This window comes from Triticum dicoccoides, chromosome 7B, assembly GCF_002162155.2.
Source record: "Triticum dicoccoides isolate Atlit2015 ecotype Zavitan chromosome 7B, WEW_v2.0, whole genome shotgun sequence".
In the NCBI taxonomy this organism is placed as follows: domain Eukaryota; kingdom Viridiplantae; phylum Streptophyta; class Magnoliopsida; order Poales; family Poaceae; genus Triticum; species Triticum dicoccoides.
The window spans coordinates 546,171,144-546,186,922 of record NC_041393.1 but is presented as its reverse complement, the minus strand read 5'-3'; the positions used below and the strand labels follow the sequence as shown (position 1 = coordinate 546,186,922).

The window sequence follows — 15,779 nt, the reverse complement described above, 5'->3', positions numbered from 1 at the left end:
CTTGTCATGCATGACCGGAGTGGGGAAGAATATGACGTATTTGGCTGCACGAGGCCGAATCGGTTGGCTGCGGGGCCTATTAGGCCCTGTACAATGGAAGGTGCTTAAGGGAAATGCTAAGAGAAATAAACCAGACTTTTCTTAAGCACCGGTGCTTATTTGTACAGGATAGACGCTTAGTTAAGCGTTTCTCCTGTAGAAATAGGCACCGATGCTTCAGAAAATCTGGTTTATTTTTTTAAGCATTTCTCTAAGCACCTCCCATTGTACAAGGCCTTAGTCGCCTTTCTGGTTTGTGTATATGAAGCAGTTTGATTCACAAAAAAAAACAACAACAACTGTTGCATCAATAACCAGGCAAAGAACAAGCAAATTACATGCGTGAAATTCAACGGAAGTCATTCATCCATCTAGAGCTCTGCCTGGCGGATGTCTGACGGCCTTGGCCACCTCAACCTCGGCCACCTTGGCCTGCTTGTTCCCCTCGGCTTCTTCATGGCGAGCTCGGCCTTGGCCGCCGCGATTTCCGCCGCCCTTTTGTTCTCGAACACCCGCACCTCAGCCTTCACCTTGGCCTCCTCCTTAGCCCCTGGTCGTGCTGCAGCAGCGACAACACATTGGCCTCGGCGTCCTGCTTTGCCGCGTACTGCCACGTCGGCCCCTCACTCTCCTTGGCTCCCACCTCTCCCATCATCCGGGCCTCAGCCACGTCCACCATGGCCTGGTTCGCCGCGTCCTGCTGCGTCATCTGGCAGAGGTAGGAGAAGTACTCGTGCCGCGGCACCTCCACCAGCTGCTTCACATTGACATTGTCGATGACCAGGCCCAACTGGTTGAGCTGGAGCTGCACCTTGTACAACACCTTCTCCTTGAAGGTCTTGGTGTCATTGAGGATCTCCTCCATGGTGAGCTCCGCGGCGAGCACGCGGGTCTCGCCCTCCACGATCACCTTGACGAGCTCCTGGACGTGGATCTTCCTCGAGCTGTCCAGCGGCGCGGTGAGCTTGGCGTAGAGGAGGAGCTGCGTCTCGAGGTCCTTCCCGTCCGAGTCCGCCTCCTCGGCCCCGGTGGCCGTGATCTTGGGGCCGATGGCGCAGACGGCGGAGAGTATGAAGGGCAGCTTCTCGGCGCTCATGGCGTGCACCTCGAACTCGTAGCTCACCGGCGAGATGCTGAACTTCTTGCACTGCTGCCCCAGGAAAACCCACGCCTTCTTGGCGAGCTTGACGCCGTCGATGCCCCAGCCGGTGATGGCCAGGTACTCCGACGCGTCCGCGACATGGAAGCTAGCCATCTTCGATCTCCTCCGCTAGCTGATCTTTACTTTTGCAATCTACGTACGGCGTCGGCGACAACTACCTTCCGGATCTAATTTGGCCTATATATATAGCCGGCTGTTGCCTCATGATGGACACGAAATCACGCAAACAACAACCTACCGGGTATCGTCCGTTCTATCAGAAACATAATCCATCGATCTCTCTAGTATAAAGGTGATTAACCCAAAGAGACACGCCTGATGGAGTGCATTAGGACACCCAGGCGCACTCCGGAAATTATGGGTTAACATTTGAGAAAGCATAGGCTTTTCTACACCTCTTATCTAGCCATTCATTTTCGCATCGCGATCCGTGCGAGCAACTTTTGTCTTTTTTGTTTCTCCTATATATCTTTATCTTTACCTATATATATATATTATATATATATATATTATATTATATATTTATATATATATATATAATAATAAATAGAATTGGGTTTCTGTCGTACGTCGTCGCGCGCTATTTTGCATAAAAGTCCCTCAGTTTATTCGAATTCAACCCGCACTCCTATATAAAGTGTGTTCCTGAGAAAACATTTCGTATTTGCAAAATAGCCCCTGCCGTAGTTGAAATTCAGCCCACAGTCCTCATATTCCTTATTTTATAAGGCCTCTTATCCATTCCCAGACTCCACCGCCGGCCACTCACCGCCGCTTGGCGCCGGAGTCCACGCTGCAGAAGCCAAGTAATCGAGCGAGGGTCCTAGGGGAACGACGACGGGGCTCTTCGAAGCCAAGTAACCGAGCAAGGGCCCCAGGGGAACGGCGACGGGGCTCCTAGGAGGGTGGCGGCGCTCCTGGCGACGAGCAGCAAGCGGATGCGAGGAGGTGGCGGGGTTCTTGGTGGTCGCCGGCGTGGCGAGGGCCGAAGGGGTCGCCGACGCGGGCGTCGGGTGCGGTCGGAGAAGAGGAACTCGGGCTGCGGCGCGAGGTGTGCGGTCGGAGCAGAGGAACGCGGGCTGCAGCGCGGCGCCGGAAGGCGGGGCTTGTGCTGGAGCTTGAGGGCGTGACCGCCATGGCATGCGTCCAGATGATGGCAGAGTGCCAGGCGTGGCTTGGCGTCGCTAAGAGCCATGAGATCGTCGCCGCGGGCTTCCGTGCCATGCTGGACCAGATGCTGCACCCCCTGCGCCGTCGTCGTGGGACGCCTGCGTTCTGCTGAGAGACGAGGTGAAGATTCAGAAAAGTTGAACAAAGATTTGTCCGTCATAATAGATGGACGCTCTCGGGAAAGAGAAAACTCGGGGCTCACAGGGCAGCTGCACACTGCACAGGCCACCATCCAAGCCGCCCCATCATCCTTGTGCTACCTCAAGCCGAGCGCACGCATATCCACGCGCCAACCGGCGAGATCTAGGCCTGAAGCGCCGCAGTAAGGCGTCGTCGGAGGGTGAGCTGGACATGACCACGCAGATCCGGAGCCCGGAGCCCCGGGGCAGATCCACGCGGCCCCATCAAGTAGCCGCCGAGCTCGACGGTGAGCAAGCCACCACTGCCGCGCCTCAGCCATAGGCCCAGCGAGCCCCCGCGCGCGCAGGCTCGGCCAACAGGAGCCGCGCTGCAACCGGCCGACGAACGTGAACTGTAGGTCGCGGACGAGACGGCCTGGGAAATCAGATCGTCACGGGTGGGAAGGGAGGATCAAGGGCTTGGTTAGGGAGATCCGTGCGCCATGGTTAAGGAGAGGGCGGTGCTTGGTTAGTTGTGGAGGAGGAAAGGGAGAGGGGAACGAGGCGCCGTCGACTGAAGCAAGAAGGGCGCATGGGTGGTGTGTGGCTGGAGCACGGATAGAGACGAGAGGAAGGAAAGCACCGCTGATGGGTGGGTTCGTCGGCGCACTGGATGTCTGGATGTGGATGGATAAAGAAAAAGAGAAAGACGAGCAGCAACGCTGCTGGAGGAATGGCGATGTCCACGCAGTAGTGGTCTCGGTGGGGATTTTTTGTGTGTGGATTGCTTTCTTTATTGGCTGCACCAACCAGAAGCTGCTCGAGCTTGCCGTACGTGCTACTACCTCCGTTCTGGTTTATAGATCCTTTTTATAGTTTGTGTCAGATTTTGACTAAAGATTTAACTAACAAAATATTAATGCATGTCAAAAAAAATTATCTCATTAGATTCGTATTTGAACATAGTATTCAAAAATATAATGTATGGTGACATGCGTGAACATTTTGTTAGTTTAATCTATGGTCAAAATTTGGCACGAAATACAATGGGGACCAATAAACCCGGACGGAGGTAGTAGCATCCATTGCAATTCTTTTCTTTTTAAATGAGCACCGATTTACTTTTTTTTGGAAAAATGAGCACCGATTTACTTGCTGTTGTTTATTCGTTACTGTCATAGTTTAATGTTCTAGCTTACCACATCTTATGAATAAATCATCAGATACAATAATTAAAATGAGTGAAATATTGGAAATAAATATTTCCTGTGAAGAGTAGAAAGAATGTGACGATGGTGCATCTTGAAATTTAGCTTTTTTTTACAATCCAACCGAAATTTACCTGTAATGGGGAACAGAGAAAAGCTTACTTTTTTATGGTGCTGATGGCTAAGTTCATAGTGCAAAAAAAAGGAATATAATGTTGCAAATAAAATAACCAAATTTTTCTAAAAATATAATTAATATAGTAAAAACACGTTTGCTTTCGAAATTAACAAAAGTAATTGTACATAAACAATCCCACTTCAATGCACCACTACTCTTTCATCCAAAAAATCGTTTGCAAATCTTTTGAAATTTCTAAGAAAAACTTTTGGATTGGTTATTAAACTCTCGAATAGTATACAACAATTCCACAGTTGTATATCCCGTTGAAAACAATTACACCATTCCTCTTCCACATGATGATAGTACTAAGCTGAAGGAGGGGCCATCAAAGGACATCCCTATGCCTTTTTCTCAACTTTATACTACATGGTATGGAGCCAACAATCCTTTTTTAGTTGCAGACACCGAGCGTGTGTTTTATTAAGATAAAGAGTGTTTCAAATTCTTCTCGCTTTAAAAAATTCATGCTTTTCAATATTGCTCGAAATTCATGTTTTTCATGCTTTTGAAAACATTGCTCGAAATTCCCAAAAAATGTTCCAACTTTTACAAAAAATCATTTAAAATTGATCACAAATTTTTAAAAATTCTCTTTCACAAAAAACTTGTGTTCAATTTTTTTTTCATTTTCAAAACATGTTTCTATTCTAATCAAATATGATTTTTTTTATTTTTAGTTATTTAAAAGAAAAGGAATGTTTGTGTTCTTCAAAATATAAAATACAAAGCTGACTACTAAACTATTCTATGCAACACTACTCTTCTATCAGATGTTAGCGTGACTTCTTTACGTCCACACTTTATATTTCACACGGAGCAGGTTTTACAATATTTTCGCCCGTTGCAACGCACGGGCATTTGTCCTAGTGAACTTGAAACTTTGTAGGACAACAAAACATTCTAACCAGAATGTGGGAAAAAACTTTCAGATTTTTTCGAGTATCATATATACAAAAATATAATGTTTTTTACTCAAAAAATCTCATTTTGTATATTTATGTCGGGCAAAAAGATCTGAAAGTTTTTTCTCACATTGTAGTAAGAATGTTTTGTTGTCCTGCAAAGTTTGAGGTTCATATGTCGTTTTGTTTTGAAGGAACAAAAAAGAGAAAAAATTGTGCTGGAAGTTAGTTGTGTCGCATGGATCTCAAAGCGATATTGAAGGGTATGAATAAGAGGTGTCCAAAAACCTGTGCTTTATAAATCTGTGTTCGGAAATTATGGGGTCTGCCTCTTGTTGGTTCAGGGAATCTAAAAACCATCACGTTCATGTATAGCTGCTGGGAGGATTTATACCCTTCGTGCCTTCTCACGTCACTAATTAAGGTCGGCGGTTTCGGACCATTGTCCGCTGTTGATGGACCTAAATGCGGATTTACAGTTTGGGAAGCGCTTCAAGTTTGAAGCTTTTTGGTCGAAGGCACCGGACTTCATGGAAACGGTGCAGGATGCACGGGCCTCTGCGCCTTCGGCGGGTAACCCGTTTAAGGTGCTGAACAATAAGCTGCGGGCCACCGCGAAACAGCTCCAAAGGTGGAGTGATAAGTGGATCAAAAATATTCGCACGCAGTAGATTGCAATCGCGCTTGAATTGATTCTCCGCTTCGACGTGGCTATGGAGTCCAAGGAACTGAGTCCGGCGGAATTTGAGCTTCGTAAGCTTCTCAAGAAGAAATTGCTAGACCTCTCATCCCTTGATAGGTCCATAGCAAGACAACGTTCAAGGCTACTAAAATCGAAGGAAGGGGACACGGACACGAAATTCTTTCATCGGCACGCCAAACATAGGCAACGGAAAAACATCATCATGCCACTACGGCACAATAATGAAATCATCGGCAGTCGGGATAGGATTGCAGAAGTGGTGGATGAATATTATGGGGCTCTCTTTGGTTCTGCTCCGGCTCGAGAGCACGTGCTGAACCTTGAGGTGCTTAACCTACCATCCCTAGACCTGCTGCACCTTGAGGAGCCCTTCACCGCGGAGGAAGTGATAAAAGTGATCAAGTCCACGCCTTTGGACAAGGCGCCAGGGCCAGACGGTTTTACGACCAAATTTTATGTGGTGTGCTGGAACATTATTCAGGACGACTTCATGGAGGCTATGTCCTCCTTCTACCGCAGCGACATGCGAGGGTTGGCGTCAATCAACTAAGCACTTGTCACACTGCTACCTAAACATGATGCGGCAGAGGAGCTGAGGGACTATAGACCAGTTAGCTTGGTGCATGGGGCGGTCAAAATATTTGACAAGGTGCTAGCTTGCCGCCTAACCGAGGACCTCCTACGCCTGGTGGGACTACATCAGAGTGCATTTGTGAAGGGGAGGTCTCTACACAACAACTTCATGCTAGCCCAGTGCACGGCTCGGCGTCTGCACGCACTGAAACAGCCGACAATCATGCTAAAAGTGGATATCTCGAAAGCTTTTGATACGGTACAATCCTTTCCTTCTGGAGGTTCTTCGGACCATGGGGTTCGGCGCACAGTGGATTCTTCTATATCGGGGCTTCTCGCTACCGCGACCACGCGGATCATGGTGAATGGCGTTCCGGGAGCCTCGATATATAATTATTGTGGCCTTCGGCAGGGCGGACCACTATCACGGATGCTCTTTATTCTCATTATGGAGCCTCTACAACGTATGTTCATGTTGGACTCACAGTGGGAGATCCTAGCACCGCTGGCTCGAGTGGGTCTTAGCCATCAGATGTCAATCTTTGCAGATGATGTGATCATATTCATTAAACCAGTGGATATCGAACTAAGGGCTACAACAAGGATCATGTAGATGTACAACACAACATCCGTGCTACGTGTCAACTACCAGAAAACCTCGACTATGCCAATTCGATGCTCGGAGGTGCAGACGACACGTAAAGAGAGCATCTTGGGCTGTTGTATTGGGTCTTTCCCTTGCAGATATCTGGACTGCCGCTTTGCCTCAAGAAGCCCTCACCGGCTCAGTTACGTGGATTGGTCGAGCACTTGGCAAACCACTTGCCCACTTGGAAGGCATCACCTTACCGAAGAGCGGTCGATTGATTATGATCCTCTCGGTATTATTCTCGGCCCCCCTACATGCAATGTTGGCACTTGACCTCCCCATGAAGACTATTGTAGACATGAACAAGATAATAAGAGGCTTCCTGTGGTGTGTCAAGGCTCAAGCGAATGGCAGAAACTGTTTCGTGGCTTGGGAGGATGTGTGCTTACCGAAGTGGATAGGAGGCCTAGGGATCCCAAGCTTCAGATGGCTAAACATAGCGATGCAAACCCGATGGGCATGGTTACGACGAGTGACCAAAGAAGACCGTGGAAGGAGTTTGATATTGTTGTGCCTAGATATTCTCAGGCTCTGTTGGCGGTGGCCACTAGGGCCACTGTAGGAGATGGCAAGGATACTTTGTTGTGGGAGGACCTATGGTTGGATGGGATGCGGATACAGGAGTTTGCACCGGTGCTCCACGCTCAGATCTCACCACGTGCCAGGGCGACGCGCATGGTTCACAAGGCAATCACACTCGGCACCTGGGTGCAAGACGCCCCCCCAACCAACATGGCGTTTGCAGCACTTATGGAGTACTTGGAGCTTTGGCAGCGGTTGGGGTAGATTCGCTCCAAGAAGGTGTCGCGGATTCCGTCACTTGGTCATGGGAAACTAATGGGCAGTTTTAGGTTCGCTCCACCTACGCCGCCATGTTTGCCGGATGGGAGATGGTGCTGTTGGGGAACGTTGTAGAAAATTAAAATTTTTTCCTATGGTTTCACCAAGATCCATCTATGAGTTCATCTAAGCAACGAGTCATGGGAGAGAGATTGCATCTACATACCACTTTGTAGATCACGCGGAAGCGTTCAAAAAGAACGGGGTTGAAGTAGTCGTTCTCGTCGTGATCCTATCACCGGAGATCCTAGCGCCGAACGGACGGCACCTCCGCGTTCAACACACGTACGGTCAGCGTGACGTCTCCTCCGTCTTGATCCAGCAAGGGGGAAGGGGAGGTTGATGATGAAAGCTCCAGCAGCAGCACAACGGCGTGGTGATGGTGGAACAGCAGCACTCCGGCAGGGCTTCGCCAAGCACGTGACGGAGGAGGAAGAGGTGTAGCAGGGGGAGGGAGGCGCCAGAACTTCAGGGTGCGGCTGCCCCCTCCCCCTCCCTTTATATAGGCCCTAGGGGGGGCGCCGGCCCTGGGAGATCCAATCTCCCAAGGGGGCGGCGGCCAAGGGGGGTGGAGTACCCCCCAAGCCAAGTGGGGCGCCCCCCCACCCTAGGGTTTCAACCCTAGGCGCAGGGGGTGGGCCAAGGGGGCGCAGCAGCCCACTATGGGCTGGTTCCCTCCCCACTTCGGCCCTTGAGGCCCTCCGGGATGGGTGGACCCCCGGGACCCTTCTGGTGGTCCCGGTACAATACCGGGTGACCCCGAAACTTTCCCGATGGCCGAAACATCACTTCCTATATAGTTTTCTTTACCTCCGGACCATTCCGGAACTCCTCGTGACGTCCGGGATCTCATCCGGGACTCCGAACAACATTCGGTATGCTGCATACTCATATTCATACAACCCTAGCGTCACCGAACCTTAAGTGTGTAGACCCTACGGGTTCGGGAGACATGCAGACATGACCGAGACGGCTCTCCGGTCAATAACCAACAGCGGGATCTGGATACCCATGTTGGTTCCCATATACTCCTCGATGATCTCATCGGATGAACCACGATGTCGAGGGTTCATGCAACCCCGTATACTATTCCCTTTGTCAGACGGTATGTTACTTGCCCGAGACTCGATCGTCGGTATCCCAATACCTCGTTCAGTCTTGTTACCGGCAAGTCACTTTACTCGTACCGTAATGCATGATCCCGTGACCAGACACTTGGTCACTTTGAGCTCATTATGATGATGCATTACCGAGTGGGCCCAGAGATACCTCTCCGTCATACGGAGTGACAAATCCCAGTCTCGATCCGTGTCAACCCAACAGACACTTTCGGAGATACCTGTAGCGCACCTTTATAGTCACCCAGTTACGTTGTGACGTTTGGTACACCCAAAGCACTCCTACGGTATCCGGGAGTTACACGATCTCATGGTCTAAGGAAGAGATACTTGACATTGGAAAAGCTCTAGCAAAACGAACTACACGATCTTGTGCTATGCTTAGGATTGGGTATTGTCCATCACGTCATTCTCCTAATGACGTGATCCCGTTGTCAATGACATCTAATGTCCATAGTCAGGAAACCATGACTATCTGTTGACCAACGAGCTAGTCAACTAGAGGCTTACTAGGGATGTATTGTGGTCTATGTATTCACACGTGTATTACGATTTCCGGATAATATAATTGTAGCATGAATAAAAGACAATGATCATGAACAAGGAAATATAATAATAATCCTTTTATTATTGCCTCTAGGGTATATTTCCAACAGTCTCCCACTTGCACTAGAGTCAATAATCTAGTTACATTGTGATGAATCGAACACCCATAGAGTTCTGGTGCTGATCATGTTTTGCTCGCGAGAGAGGTTTAGTCAACGGATCTGCGACATTCAGATCCGTATGTACTTTGCAAATATCTATGTCTCCATCTTGAACATTTTCACGGATGGAGTTGAAACGACGCTTGATGTGCCTGGTCTTCTTGTGAAACCTGGGCTCCTTGGCAAGGGCAATAGCTCCAGTGTTGTCACAGAAGAGTTTGATCGGCCGCGACGCATTGGGTATGACTCCTAGGTCGGTGATGAACTCCTTCACCCATATTGCTTCATGCGCTGCCTCCGAGGCTGCCATGTACTCTGCTTCACATGTAGATCCTGCCACGACGCTCTGCTTGCAGCTGCACCAGCTTACTGCTCCACCATTCAACATATACACGTATCCGGTTTGTGACTTAGAGTCATCCAGATCTGTGTCGAAGCTAGCGTCGACGTAACCCTTTACGACGAGCTCTTCGTCACCCCCATAAACGAGAAACATGTCCTTTATCCTTTTCAGGTACTTCAGGATATTCTTGACCGCTGTCCAGTGTTCCTTGCCGGGATTACTTTGGTACCTTCCTACCAAACTCACGGCAAGGTTTACATCAGGTCTGGTACACAACATGGCATACATAATGGATCCTATGGCTGAGGCATAGGGGATGACGCTCATCTCTTCTTTATCTTTTGCCGTGGTCGGGCATTGAGCCGAGCTCAATCTCACACCTTGCAGTACAGGCAAGAACCCTTTCTTGGACTGATCCATTTTGAACTTCTTCAAAATCTTATCAAGGTATGTGCTTTGTGAAAGACCTATGAGGCGTCTCGATCTATCCCTATAGATCTTGATGCCTAATATATAAGCAACTTCTCCAAGGTCCTTCATTGAAAAACACTTATTCAAGTAGGCCTTAATGCTGTCCAAGAATTCTATATCATTTCCCATCAAAAGTATGTCATCTACATATAATATGAGAAATGCTACAGAGCTCCCACTCACTTTCTTGTAAACGCAGGCTTCTCCATAAGTCTGCGTAAACCCAAACGCTTTGATCATCTCATCAAAGCGAATGTTCCAACTCCGAGATGCTTGCACCAGCCCATAAATGGATCGCTGGAGCTTGCATACTTTGTTAGCATTCTTAGGATCGACAAAACCCTCCGGCTGCATCATATACAGTTCTTCCTTAAGATGCCCGTTAAGGAATGCCGTTTTGACGTCCATCTGCCATATCTCATAATCATAGTATGCGGCAATTGCTAACATGATTCGGACGGACTTAAGCTTCGCTACGGGAGAGAAAGTCTCATCGTAGTCAATCCCTTGAACTTGCCGATAACCCTTAGCGACAAGTCGAGCTTTATAGATGGTGATATTACCATCCGCGTCCGTCTTCTTCTTAAAGATCCATTTGTTTTCTATCGCTCGCCGATCATCGGGCAAGTCAGTCAAAGTCCATACTTTGTTTTCATACATGGATTCTATCTCGGATTGCATGGCTTCAAGCCATTTGTTGGAATCTGGGCCCGCCATCGCTTCTTCATAGTTCGAAGGTTCACCATTGTCTAATAACATGATTTCCAGGACAGGGTTGCCATACCACTCTGGTGTGGAACGTGTCCTTGTGGACCTACGAAGTTCAGTAGCAACTTGATCGGAAGTACCTTGATCATCATCATTAATTTCCTCTCCATTCGATGTAGGCACCACAGGAACGTTTTTCTGAGTTGCACTACTTTCCGGTTCAAGAGGTAGTACTTCATCGAGTTCTACTTTCCTCCCACTTACTCCTTTCGAGAGAAACTCTTTTTCCAGAAAGGATCCATTCTTGGCAACAAAGATCTTGCCCTCGGATCTTAAGTAGAAGGTGTACCCAATGGTTTCCTTAGGGTATCCTATGAAGACGCATTTTTTCGATTTGGGTTCGAGCTTTTCAGGTTGAAGTTTCTTGACATAAGCATCGCATCCCCAAACTTTTAGAAATGACAGCTTAGGTTTCTTCCCAAACCATAATTCATACGGTGTCGTCTCAACGGATTTAGACGGTGCCCTATTTAAAGTGAATATAGCTGTCTCTAGAGCGTATCCCCAAAATGATAGCGGTAAATCGGTAAGAGACATCATAGATCGCACCATATCCAATAGAGTGCGATGACGACGTTCGGACACACTGTTACGCTGAGGTGTTCCAGGCGGCGTGAGTTGTGAAACGATTCCACATTTTCTTAAGTGTGTACCAAATTTGTGACTTAAATATTCTCCTCCACGATCCGATCGTAAGAACTTTATCTTTCGGTCACGTTGATTCTCTACTTCATTATGAAATTCCTTGAACTTTTCAAAGGTCTCAGACTTGTGTTTCATCAAGTAGACGTACCCATATCTACTCAAGTCATCAGTGAGAGTGAGAACATAACGATATCCTCCGCGAGCCTCAATGCTCATTGGACCGCACACATCCGTATGTATGATTCCAATAAGTTGGTTGCTCGCTTCATTGTTCCGGAGAACGGAGTCTTATTCATTTTACCCATGAGGCATGGTTCGCACGTGTCAAATGATTCATAATCGAGAGACTCTAAAAGTCCATCAGTATGGAGCTTCTTCATGCGCTTGACACCTATGTGACCAAGGCGGCAGTGCCACAAGTATGTGGGACTATCGTTATCAACTTTACATCTTTTGGTATTCACACTATGAATATGTGTAACATTACGCTCGAGATTCATTAAGAATAAACCATTGACCATTGGGGCATGACCATAAAACATATCTCTCATATAAATAGAACAACCATTATTCTCGGATTTAAATGAGTAGCCATCTCGTATCAAACGAGATCCAGATACAATGTTCATGCTCAAACTTGGCACTAAATAACAATTGTTGAGGTTTAAAACTAATCCCGTTGGTAAATGTAGAGGTAGCGTGCCGACGGTGATCACATCGACCTTGGAACCATTCCCGACGCGCATCTTCACCTCGTCCTTTGCCAGTCTCCGCTTATTCCGCAGCTCCTGCTGTGAGTTACAAATGTGAGCAACGGCACCGGTATCAAATACCCAGGAGTTACTACGAGTACTGGTAAGGTACACATCAATTACATGTATATCAAATATACCTTTAGTGTTGCCGGCCTTCTTGTCCGCTAAGTATTTGGGGCAGTTCCGCTTCCAGTGACCCTTCCCCTTGCAATAAAAACACTCAGTCTCAGGCTTGGGTCCAGTCTTTGACTTCTTCCCGGCAACTGGCTTATCGGGCGCGGCAACATCTTTGCCGTCCTTCTTGAAGTTCTTCTTACCCTTGCCCTTCTTGAACTTAGTGGTCTTATTGACCATCAACACTTGATGTTCTTTCTTGATTTCAACCTCTGCTGACTTCAGCATTGAGAATACTTCAGGAATGGTCTTCACCATCCCCTGCATATTGTAGTTCAGCACAAAGCTCTTGTAGCTTGGTGGGAGCGACTGAAGGATTCTGTCAATGACCGCCTCGTCCAGAAGGTTGATCTCCAACTGGGACAGGCGGTTGTGCAACCCAGACATTTTGAGTATGTTCTCACTGACAGAACTATTTTCCTCCATCTTACAACTATAGAACTTGTCGGAGACTTCATATCTCTTGACCCGGGCATGAGCTTGGAAAACCATTTTCAGCTCCTCGAACATCTCATATGCTTCATGCTTCTCAAAACGCTTTTAGAGCCCTGGTTCTAAGCTGTAAAGCATGCCGCACTGAACGAGGGAGTAATCATCAGCACGTGATTGCCAAGTGTTCATAACGTCTTGGTTCTCTGGGATGGGTGCTTCACCTAGCGGTGCATCTAGGACACAATCTTTCTTGGCTGCTATGAGGATGATCCTCAGGTTCCGGATCCAGTCCGAATAGTTGCTGCCATCATCTTTCAGCTTGGTTTTCTCTAGGAACGCATTGAAGTTCATGTTGACGTGAGCGTTGGCCATTTGATCTACAAGACATATTTCGCAAAAGTTTTAGACTAAGTTCATGATAATTAAGTTCATCTAATCAAATTATTTAATGAACTCCCACTCAGATTAGACATCCCTCTAGTCATCTAAGTGTTACACGATCCGAGTCGACTAGGTCGTGTCAGATCATCACGTGAGACGGACTAGTCATCATCGGTGAACCTCCATGTTGATCGTATCTTCTATACGACTCATGTTCGACCTTTCGGTCTCTTGTGTTCCAAGGCCATGTCTGTACATGCTAGGCTCGTCAAGTTAACCCTAAGTGTTTCTGCGTGTGTAAATCTGTCTTACACCCGTTGTATGTGAACGTAAGGATCTATCACACCCGATCATCACGTGGTGCTTCGAAACGACGAACTTTAGCAACGGTGCACAGTTAGGGGGAACACTTTCTTGAAATTTTTATAAGGGATCATCTTATTTACTACCGTCGTTCTAAGTAAACAAGATGCATAAAACATAATAAACATCACATGCAGTTATATAGTAGTGACATGATATGGCCAATATCATATAGCTCCTTCGATCTCCATCTTCGGGGCTCCATGATCATCTTCGTCACCGGCATGACACCATGATCTCCATCATCATGATCTCCATCATTGTATATTCATGAAGTTGTCACGCCAACGACTACTTCTACTTCTATGGCTAACGCGTTTAGCAATAAAGTAAAGTAATTTACATGGCGTTCTTCAATGACACGCAGGTCATACAAAAATAAAGACAACTCCTATGGCTCCTGCCGGTTGTCATACTCATCGACATGCAAGTCGTGATTCCTATTACAAGAACATGATCTCATACATTACAATATGTCATTCATCATTCATCACAATTTCTGGCCATATCACATCACATGACAATTGCTGCAAAAACAAGTTAGATGTCCTCTAATTGTTGTTGCATCTTTTATGTGGCTGCAATTGGGTTCTAGCAAGAACGTTTTCTTACCTACGAATAACCACAACGTTATCTTGTCAACTTCTATTTACCCTTCATAAGGACCCTTTTCGTCGAATCCGCTCCAACTAAAGTGGGAGAGACAGACACCCGCCAGCCACCTTATGCAACTAGTGCATGTCAGTCGGTGGAATCGGTCTCACGTAAGCGTACGTGTAAGGTTGGTCCGGGCCGCTTCATCCCATAATACCGCTGAAGCAAGATAAGACTAGTAGCGGCAATCAAGTTGACAAGATCTACGCCCACAACAAGATTGTGTTCTACTCGTGCAATAGAGAACTACGCATAGACCTAGCTCATGATGCCACTGTTGGGGAACGTTGCAGAAAATTAATTTTTTTTCCTACGGTTTCACCAAGATCCATCTATGAGTTCATCTAAGCAATGAGTCATGGGAGAGAGATTGCATCTACATACCACTTTGTAGATCGCGCGGAAGCGTTCAGAAAGAACGGGGTTGAAGTAGTCGTTCTCGTCGTGATCCTATCACCGGAGATCCTAGCACCGAACGAACGACACCTCCGCGTTCAACACACGTACGGTCAGCGTGACGTCTCCTCCGTCTTGATCCAGCAAGGGGGAAGGATAGGTTGATGATGAAAGCTCCAGCAGCAGCACAACGGCGTAGTGATGGTGGAACAGCAACACTCCGGCAGGGCTTCGCCAAGCACGTGACGGAGGAGGAAGAGGTGTAGCAGGGGAAGGGAGGCGCCAGAACTTCAGGGTGCGGCTGCCCCCTCCCCCTCCCTTTATATAGGCCCCAGGGTGGGGCGCCGGCCCTGGGAGATCCAATCTCCCAAGGGGGCGGCGGCCAAGGGGGGTGGAGTACCCCCCAAGCCAAGTGGGGCGCCCCCCACCCTAGGGTTTCAACCCTAGGCGCAGGGGGTGGGCCAAGGGGGGCGCACCAGCCCACTATGGGCTGGTTCACTCCCCACTTCGGCCCTTGAGGCCCTCCGGGATGGGTGGCCCCACCCGGTGGACCCCCGGGACCCTTTCGGTGGTCCCGGTACAATACCGGGTGACCCCGAAACTTTCCAGATGGCCGAAACATCACTTCCTATATAGTTTTCTTTACCTCCGGACCATTCCGGAACTCCTCGTGACGTCCGGGATCTCATCCGGGACTCCGAACAACATTCGGTATGCTGCATACTCATATTCATACAACCCTAGCGTCACCGAACCTTAAGTGTGTAGACCCTATGGGTTCGGGAGACATGCAGACATGACCGAGACGGCTCTCCGGTCAATAACCAACTGCGGGATCTGGATACACATGTTGGTTTCCACATACTCCTCGATGATCTCATCGGATGAACCACGATGTCGAGGGTTCATGCAATCCCGTATACTATTCCCTTTGTCAGACGGTATGTTACTTGCCCGAGACTCGATCGTCGGTATCCCAATACCTCGTTCAGTCTCGTTACCGGCAAGTCACTTTACTCGTACCGT

General features: G+C 48.0%; 1 pseudogene; it reads right to left on the bottom strand.

Moving 5' to 3' along the window:
• Nucleotides 1-365: 365 nt before the first annotated feature.
• Nucleotides 366-1,621, bottom strand: LOC119335498 (annotated as a pseudogene).
• Nucleotides 1,622-15,779: the final 14,158 nt, after the last annotated feature.